At 40.2% G+C, this 10,569-nt stretch overlaps 1 long non-coding RNA gene across 1 annotated transcript in view; it reads right to left on the bottom strand.

Annotated features, from left to right (window-relative positions):
- Window positions 1-347: 347 nt before the first annotated feature.
- LOC127577019 (uncharacterized) overlaps window positions 348-10,569 on the bottom strand; it is a 34,833-nt gene continuing 24,611 nt past the window's right edge. The window contains exons 4-5 of the long non-coding RNA XR_007957307.1: window positions 2,189-2,274; window positions 348-486 (exon numbers count right to left, since the gene is read on the bottom strand). This is a non-coding gene — a long non-coding RNA (uncharacterized LOC127577019). The remainder of the gene's footprint in view (window positions 487-2,188; window positions 2,275-10,569) is intronic.

Below are 10,569 nucleotides of genomic sequence, written 5' to 3'. Positions count from 1 at the left end.
TAAAACAACTTAAAAGTGCAATGTCAACTTTTGGTCTGTGTTACAACAAAAGACAGATTTAAAGTGCAGCTGCACATTTACTGTATGCATTGTAACAGCACAATTTAGGTGACAAGCAGTTTGTGGTTAGTGATATCAATTCACATTCAGTTGATTTTTCCAGTTAAACATTACTAGCACAATGTGTAAGTAGGTCACAAACATGTTTTATTCTAGTCAAAGTAAAATTAGTTGTTCCTTACATTACATAAGATTGCATTATGTTAGGTTGCATGCACTGAATAAACATCTGAAATATGAGTATGTATGATATTCACTGCAAAAGAACAGATTTGTGCTGAAAAAATAGCAAGCCATACAAAATTCTGGTCTAGCACATGAGGTTGAAGCAAGCAGGTATTTCAGCAAAATGCCATTCAACAATACCTCTGGAGATTCTTGATTTGGAGGTGAGAAGGTGATTGTATCTGCTTCAGCAGCCTTTGGCTAAAAATATGAATCAAAATATAAATAAAATACTAGATATTGACCAGCCAAATCTTCTGCAGCACTGGATCACCACAGACTCTGTTTAATAACTGTAAAACTCCAGAAGTTGAAAATAACTCCAATAGATCACACCAAAAAATTAAGACAAGATGTTAGACAAGCTTATTGCCTTTCGTTTGTTTTCAAATACAATCTAATAAGTCACACTGATCATATTCTTCATCCATGATATCACTGTAACAAAAATGACTCATGCTTTTACGGGTCTTCACCCTCTCATAAACAAAGTCCAAAACACAGAGTTTATGAGCAAATGAGAGAATTATGCAGATGTGTGCAGCACTGCAAAGTGCACTTATGAGCTATTGTTTTTAGACATGAATTGAAATGCCAAACTGGATCACAATCTTAATTTCTCTGTTGGTGTTGAGTGCAGGTGAAGTGGATCACCAACATCTTTTTTGGAAATTAGTGGACAGGTTATCTCAAACCATTCTCACAAGTCTCCTACCATGTATCTTCAAGCTGCATTGACAGCTGCCTGGGCCTATGTCAGCTATTAATCTTTTTGATGCAAACTAATTTGGGAAAACTAATAATGAAGAATTGCAATTAATTTGCAAATCATTAAATATCGGCAGATAAAGTAATAAGCACTGCCAATTTATGAAGATGTTGGACAGTGATCCAGAATTCTACAAATTGCTTTGTTTGCGATGACTTTGAAACGTACAGTAAATGAACTGTTTATCTAGTAACAGTTTCAAGGAACAAGTACTGGCATTAAACCATTTTGATGAGCAACCCAAGGTAATTTTTCAAATGGATGTTGATGGTGAAGCAATTTACACAAAAGTGAAAAATCCCCTGTCTGAGCTGGAGTCAGAAGTTTCCAACCACCTACGTGTTGGAAAATTATCCCTTTGTTTCTTATTATGACATTAAAATATTCATGAAGATAAATAAATTTTCCCACTTTCTCCAACAGGAATCATTGTGCAACATCTCCACCTTTAATCCTATGAACTACTCTCAAAAATAAAAAATAATACTGGACGACTAATTTATAAATTGTGACTACTCCGTAACATTTTGGATGCATGGTTTGAGGTAATAAAGCAAGTAATGTGAAGGTAACATTCATAATAATCACAACATAAAAGCGGTAGTTCATGCCAAAGCCCATGTACAGGATACATAATATAGTGACCCAGAACTTTCCAACTGTCTTGAACCCTATTCACATGGTAACTGTGCATCCCAATAAAAGCATAAAATTATATGGATAAATGATCAGTAAAACCTCCCATTATTTGTGCATTAGCACACGATCACATATTGCCGACAGTCTCATTTTCTCTCAGATTTTCAATGCAATATATATTTTCAAACGTATTTTACTATGGGCCCCAGCAATAAAGCATAAATATCTCAAGGTATAAATAAAACATGATTCCAACTTCAAGTCAGAAAATCTTCATGGAAATATAAGGATTCCAAAATCTGTATAATTAATCTGTATAATTAACATCACATATCTGACAGAACACTTAAGGTTGTTTATAATTGTTGAGTATCAACAATGTTTCCTACCCGGAGTGTAGAAACACCCTTAGTCGCTGACAATCTTTTAATATTACTTACTGATTATTAAACACTGTTTGTCATGCATTCTGAATAAATGTAATCAGAGACCCACCTGGTCACCCATAGAACTGCTTTCATTTCCCATTGTGATTCAACTTCAGTGCCAGAGAGGAAACAGGACAGAGAGAAAAAAGGAAACTGAAAAAAATAAAACATGAATCAACAATTCATATGACAAGTAAATGTAAATAAATGGGCGCGGTGTAAGTTAAAAGTGCAAATCAATAGACTGAGACGTCTAAAGAAAGGAATAAAAGAGCAAATGGTACATACTAACTGAAGAAATTCTAAGTTTTCACATGAGAGGTGAAAAAGACAGTTTGGAAGAGATTATTTATGAAACAAAAAGGATTCTATGATTGGAACAGTATTATGAGGAGAAAAACACAACGTTAAGCAGTGATGTCTTGAAATTCCAAAACAGAACATCTCACCATTTTAATTACATCATAACTGAAGGCCGGTGTGGCCTCTGGGATTCAATTGTAATGGAATACAAAAGAAATCAGGTGCTCTATTTATTACTCCTAGGAAACTTCTTTACATTTAATCCTGCAAAATATATTCTAACCTCTTAGCAGCCTGTTGAGCTTGTTTCAGGAGTTCCTCCTTCGAGTTTGGATGAAATTTGATACACAGTTAATGACACGGTTACCACAAGTGAGACTGTTGGGTGTATCCTCTCAATGTGATGACAACTGCCTCTAACAAATGTAATCGATTTTTTTTTGAATATACAGATCAGACAAAAGAATTTAAAGTGGCAATAGCAAAAGAAAACAATCAACTTAATTAAACAGAATTAGAGGTACTGGAGAAGGTTATGAGTAACTTTTTATGAATTGATTAATATTTCCCTCCTTTAACGTCTGGTTTGTTCTAATCTTTTACCCATGTTAGGGTCTTTCATCATTCTCTTGGGGCTCCTTTTAGTACAATTGTACAAATAATTTTAATGTAGAGAGCTGACGGTTTTTGATGGATTCATTCAATGCTGTTTTAAATATTGTCTCATGTCATCTGAATATTCAAATTATCCAGACAATTAGGTCCAATCACTCAGGGATATGTTCATAAGCTCTTCTTGCCCTATGAGCAAGATGATTCACTATTTTATCTATCTTATCTTTACAAGTATCTGCTAAATGTTTAAAAAAAATTGTTTTTCTTTTGTTTTTCTTGCCCATTGGATCCTCTGAAATGATAGCTTTAATTGTGAAGTCTATGAAAATTAGTTTCAAATATTTATTAATCTGCATGTTACTATTTTGAGCTGTTTGCCATTGATAGTGTTAGAAACTTGTGCATTAGCCTCATGAATCTTAATAACAGAAAACAATAAATTTAAAAGAACCAGCTGTATTTGAGGGGTAGAGGGTTCTGGGGAATGTAACAAAAGGAAAAGTCCTGCTTTCATGTTGTACCCTTCCCAACCTCAAAACCATCTTTAAGCATTTCACATGCAATGTTGTGTTTTGAAATGCAGCCACTGTAATGTAAATAAACTTTGAAAATCTCACTTATTTTAATTGTTACAGAGGCGACTAAAATTGTGGATGGGGTAATTTTTACAAAATTTATAAAAAGGACTTCCAGAAAGCTTTTGATAAAGTCAACCGTAAGAGGTAATGACTAAGTTGGAAATCAAATCAAATTATTGATCTACCTTGAAATGGGCTGAGCAGCAGAAGACAGTGGAGTAGGAAAGTAGGAATAACATGCAGCACGTGGCCAATAGCATTCTTCAATGATTTATCCTATGTATAAAGGACAAAATAAGGACAGAATGCCACATTATCCATGCTCATCCATTGCATGCAGATAGTCAGCATGATAAACAGTGTAGATAGAAGCATTAAATTGCAAAGAGGTGCTAAAGATTAAGCAAATTGACAAAACTCTGCCAAGTACATTTTAATTAGTCAAATGTGAAGTTATCCACTCACTCTAAAAAGGATAGAAAAGGTACTTTCTAAATGGTGAAAAGCTAGAAGTGGTAGAGGTCCAAAATACTAACAGATCTATGCACAGAAATCACCAAAACATCTTTGACAGCTGCTGAAAATAATCACAAAGCCTAATTAAATCACAACAATTGTATCTAGAGAGCTAGACAATAAGTGGATAGAATTTATATGTAACTATAAAAGCCCAGGCTAGAGTGCAACTGGGGTATGGTGAGTAGCTCTTGACACATCTCTAAGTATGTATATTGGCCATACAAAGAGTGCAAAACAGATCTATCAGAGTGATACTTGGGACACCAGGGTTACATTAGAAGAAGAAATTGGACAAAGCAAAGTTGCAATCCCTGAAATTTAGAAGTTGATGTGTAATTTGAGTTTGAATTCCAAGATGTTCAGGTTCTGATAGGATAGATAGAGGGAAAGCAATTTCCACTGGTCCAAAACTAGAATAGAGCCAGGCCTTTCAAGGGTGAGGTTAGGGAACACTTCTGCATGCAGAGGATGGTTTTAAAAAAGGAACCCACTTTCATATTGACGGTACAGAAACTATTCACTTTAAATCTGGTTTTAACATATTTTTGTTATTTTGTGAAGTGAATTTAGGGATATAGGGAAAGAGGGTACATAGAATTGGATCACATATCAATTATGGTCTCACTGAATGCCAAAAGTGGCTTGGGGCGCCAAGCCTACTTGTTTTTTATTGTTCTTCTGTTTCCATTAAGTCTTCCAACACCGTAAAATTATTCTCTTCCTCGATCACTTGTATTTAACTTTTTTTAAAATTCATTACTTTCTCAAGATGTGGGTGGTGCTGGTGAGGCCAACATTAATTGCCCATCCCTAACCATCTTTGAGAAGCTGTTGGTAAAACACTTTCTTGAACTGCTGTAGTCCTACTAGAGAAGGTATTCCCACATCCTGCTGGGTTAAGAATTCCAGGAATTAGACCCAGCCATGATGAATAAACATCAATAGAGTCCCAAGTCATGATGGTGTGCAACAAGGAGGGGAAGGTGCAGATGGTGGTGTTCATGTGTCCCCACTGTCCTACTTGATGATAGAAATTGTGAGTTTGGAAGTAGCCTAGTTGAGTAACTGGATTTCTCGATAGTGCACACTGCAGCCACAGTGAGCCAGTATTGGAAGGAAAGAACGTTTATGGTAAATAATGGGGTGTCAATCAAGTGGGCCACTTCATCTTGAATGGCATTGAGGCTCTCGACTGTTGTTGCAGCTGTACTTAGTAGGAAAGAGGAAAGTATTTCATCGCCTACCTGCCGCACACCTTGCAGAAAGGTTTTGGTGTATCAGGAGGTGAGTTACTCAGCATAAAATACCCAGCCACTGGCCTTCACATGTAGCCACAGTATTAAGGTGTCTGATCAGCTGGGTCCCTGGTCAGTGGTCACTACCAGAATGTTGACATTTGGAGATTCAATGACAGTAACATCACTGAATGTCTTGGGTAAATGCTTAGATTCTTTCTTGTTAGCAATGGTCATCGGCCTGGAATTTTTGTGGCGCAAATATTGCTTTCTATTTATCAGCACATGACTGAGAGGTGTCTATGTCTTGCTGCATGCAGACATGGACTGTTTCATTTACTGAGGACTTGCGAATGGAATTGAACATTGTGCAATCATCAGCAAATATTCCCATTTCCTAACCTTAGAATGGATGGAAGGTCATTGATAAAGGAGATGAAGACAGCCAAGACCAGTCCTGATGAACCTCTGCAGTGATATCCTTGGCTGGGATGACAATCTTCCAACACTAGAAAGAATTTTTTCTTTGCAAAAGCTGTGCCTCCAGGTCATTGGCATGTTTCCCCTTGATGTACATTGACTTCACCAGGCCTCTTTCATGCAACACTCAGACAAATGCTACCTTGATGTCAAAGACAGTCTTCACCAATTTCATCTCTGCGAATTCAGTTCTTTAGTCAATACTTGGGAAAAGGCTGTGCTGATGTCTGCAGACACCTTCTATCACTTTATTGATGATTGGGATTACACTAATTGGACAGTACTTAGGTAGATTGGATTTGTCTTTCTTTTTAAGGACAGGCTCACCTGGGCAGTTTTCTACATAGTCAAATTAACATCAATGTTATAAATGTACTGAAGCAGATTGTCTAGACCATAGCTAGTTCTAGGCAGCAAGTCTTCAGTGCTGGAACTTGGATGTTGTCCTGTCCCGTATTGTTTGCTTTATCCTGCACTTGCATCCATTTCTGGCTTCAATTATGGTGAGAATCTCAAGAATAATCAGAGATGGATCATCGATTCGGCACTTCTGATAGAAAATGGATGTAAGTGCTTCAACCTTGGCTTAAATACTATATTTTGGGCCCTTCCATCACTGAGAATGGGGATGTTCTTGGACCACCCCCCCTCCCCCATCCTCCCATTAGACGTTTAAGTTTCCACAACCATTCAGAGGACTTATCTGTTAATTGTGTGATTACTGCTTTGCACACATGCAGTGCTGCAGCTTCACCTCATTTTTAGGTACATCTGGTGTTGCTCCCCACATGCCTTTCCACATTCCTCACATAAACCAGAGCTGATCCCCTGGTTTGATCATCATGGGAAGAGTGAGGGTTATTCCACACCATGAGATTATTAAACCACTGAGATTTATTAAATTGAAATACCTTCAACCTAGATATCAGATTTTAAACTTCCCTCAACATATTAGATTTTCCCCTGTCCATTAAATGTAATGTAATATGTGCTGTGAGAAAAAAATTACTCCCTTTTTTATGGGGCAGTGATCATAAGAAATTATTTATTTGTAATCAAATTCCCATCAGATTATTTATTTCATGCAACTGTGTCAGCTCGGACTGATTTACGCCAATATTGTGGTACTGTTCATGAAGGTGAAATCACAATTGCTTCATTTGGTTAAAATGCACTGTTGTCTCATGCAACCCTCCAGTTACTAAGCAACAAGATATTTTTTAACATATATTTTTGAACAGTAGTACTGATGTCTGTGTTGGGCTTTGAAGTGATCATATTATAAACACTTGTTAAATGGACCCACAATACAGAGCTAAAAGTCAAATGGAAGTTACTATAAAAGGGCATCTACTCAACAATCTGCTTGAGCAAATTGTTTGGCATAAAATTATGGCTGTGCCTTTGATGAGATGTTTTTTGGCTCGCTACTAGAACACTTGAAGTAGGTGTGCTGTGGTCCCAACATTTTTTAATTGATAAGCTCATATGTGTGAAATTCCATGCCATTCCATAAATGGCTTCAAAATTGCCTTTTAATTTAGTGTGCCTTGAATGCTGCTGGAAATGAAATACATAATCACAGTTAGTACTGGTAATAGATATCAATGATTCTTCACAGTAAGTAACCATTATAGCTTCAACATAAGGTCAGAAAAGGGATGTTTGATAATGATTGCGCTATATTCAATTCTATTAGCAACTCCTCAGCAAATTAAGCCGCCCATGTCTGCATACAGCAAGGCAAGGACAATATGCAGACATGGGCTGATAAGTTTCAAGTAAACTGAATGCCATGAAAGTGCCAGGCCATGGCCACCTCTAAATAAAGATTGTTATACCACACATGCTTCATATTCAATGGCATTACCATTGCCAAGTACCACATAATCAACCTTCCGGAGGTCATCTTTGACCAGAAATGCAACTGGGCCAGTCACATAACTACCATGGCTACAGAGCAGGTCAGATGTAGGGTATCCTGCAGTGAGTAATCACCTCTTGAGACCTTGAAATTCTTCCATCATCTACAAGGCACAAGTGTGATGGAATATTCTTCACTTGTCTGGACCTCTGCAGCCCCAACAACTCTCAAGAAGCTTGACAGAATTCAGGGACAAAGCAGTCTCCTTGACTGGTACCCTATCCACCATCCTAAACATTCATTCCCTGACCCACCAGTGCAGTAGCTGCAGTGTGTATCATCCCCAAATGGATTCCACTACTCACCCTAAGCTACTTCAACAGCAACTTCTAAACCTTCAACCCCTGCCACCGTAAAGAGCAAAGGAAACAATAAAAAATCACAATCTTGTAAGACTTGTCAAGGTGAGTCCTCAGTACTTCTTCATTACATTTCAATCCTTACTTTCATCTCCATTCACAATCTGCTAACACCTTTCCTGACAACTACTCTCTCAATCACACTCATCTCTTCACTTCCTCATCTCTGATGCTTTCCATGTACCTCTCTTTCTCCCCGTCCCTACTGCTCCTTCTCCCTCTCTCCATTTCCCTGTTTCTGCTGTATCTTCCCCCCTCTCTCTACCTCCACCTCTCAATCCCTTCTCTACCTCTGTACCTCACCACCATATGCTAAGAGATGGACTCTTGATCTCCCAATCTACATCACTATTGCCCTTGCACTTTATTTGCCCACTTGCACTGGACTTTCTCTGTAACTGAAAGATAATATTCTGCATTCTATTTTCCTTTTCAATACCTCGATGTACTTATGTATGGAATGATCTGTCTGGATGGATGGCACGCAAACAAAAGCTTTTCACTGTATCTTGATATATGTGACAATAATAAACCAATACTAATACCTATACCCTGTCTATTACTTTTACTGTCTCTCTACATCTCTCTCCCATCCACTCAATCTGTACTCCATTTCTTTCTCTGCTCCTAGATGCTGCTAACTCTGAAGTTTCGGGGCTTGTTCCCTTCACACAGTGCTGACACTTCTAACAGAGGTGCCGGACCTGGAACAGGGGTGCAAGTAACTAAATTTCTAAATGGTGCAGCTGAATTAAACCATTTGTACTGACTGCATTTCTTCCAAGAACTCTGAACTTCCATGGGATACTCTGGAAGATTTGTCCCAGTTTAGCACTGCAGGGTGCTGCCAGACGTTCACAGAGTTGTGGCCAGCAAAGCAGAGAAGAAGTGGCTGACGAAGGACACCAGACACCTTCTGTATGGTCACATTACAGCAGGGAAACACTTGAAACCAAGCAGTGTTTTTCCATTATTTGGGTGACACAGCTAATGAAGCCACCATCTGCCAGTGCCAGAGACCTGGGTTCAATCCTAACCTTGGGTGCTGTCTTTGTGGAGATTGCACGTTCTCCCTGTAACCATGTGGGTTTTCTCCAGGTGCTCTGTTTCCTCCTACTTACCAAAGACATGCAGGTTGGTAGGTTAATTGTTCGCTGTAAATTGGCCCCAGTGTATAAATGAGTGATAGAATCTGGGCGAACTGAAAAGAATGTCAGGACAATAAAAAGTTGGATTAACGTAGGGCTGTAGCGACTCACCGTCCAAGCAAGCGAACCAGCTCGGTGGTCAGGTCGTGCGTCGTCGGAGCAGCGAGGCCCAAGATGGCGCTGGGCCTTCGTCTTCCCCGAGCGACGGGGAGAACCCACGCGCGGGAAAAGTTTGATGACGTAGTGCATACGTCATTTCCGTTTTCAGTGGGTGGGAACCGTTCCTCTTAAAAGGCCCGCACAAGGCGGGAAAATAAATCAGTTTTGTTCTGCAGCTCATTGACTAGTGTCTTACTTTCGCATCGCGGTAGCAGCCGCTACATTGGTGACCCCGACGGTCCAAACGGATTTTGGACCCACACAATGGACGACAACGCAGCAGCCAACGCAGTGGCACTCAAGCAGCCCACCTTTTGGACGCTTCGGCCCCATGTCTGGTTCGACCAGGCCGAAGCACAATTCCAACTATGGCAGATCACCTCCGACTCCACAAAGTACTATCACGTGGTCAGCTCTCTGGACCAGGAGAGAGCCGCCCAGGTCGGAGACTTCATGCAATCTCCTCCAGAGGAAGGCAAGTACCTGGCTTTCAAAGACCTTCTTATTCAGACCTTCAGCCTCTCCTGTCACGAGCGCACCGCCCGCCTGCTTCATCTCGACGGCCTGGGGGACAGATCCCCATTGGCCCTGATGAACGAGATGCTGGCCTTGGCTGAGGGACACAAGCCCTGCCTGATGTTCGAACAGGCCTTCCTCGAACAACTACCCAACGACATTCACCTGCTGTTGGCCGACGCTGATTTCAGCAACCCACGTGAGGTAGCCGCCCGGGCAGATGTCCTGTGGAAGGCCAAACGCGAGAGCGGGTTGTCTGTCGGCCAAATCGCCAGACCGCGGGCCCAACGCCTATGTAAACTAGTCCCAGCAACCGAGCAACCACAACCCAGAAACACAGACGACGACACTGGCGACCAGCTGTGTTTCTACCATCAGAGGCTGTGTTGGCGGCAGCTGGAGATTGTTCACAGGTCAGACGCACAGCAAGCCGACAACGAGCTGTCCAGCTACAGAACCACAGTCTTGGGCCTGCAGCTCAGTCCAGGTCAGCAGACCCTCCTTTGCGACATCGCAACAGGTCAGCCCTGCCCTATAGTTCCTTCAGCCTGGCAGAAACGCGTTTTCGACTCGGTACATGGGTTGGCGCACCCATACATCAGATCAACTGTC

This window comes from Pristis pectinata, chromosome 12, assembly GCF_009764475.1.
Source record: "Pristis pectinata isolate sPriPec2 chromosome 12, sPriPec2.1.pri, whole genome shotgun sequence".
NCBI lineage: Eukaryota > Metazoa > Chordata > Chondrichthyes > Rhinopristiformes > Pristidae > Pristis > Pristis pectinata.
This window is presented reverse-complemented; position numbering and strand designations above follow the sequence as displayed.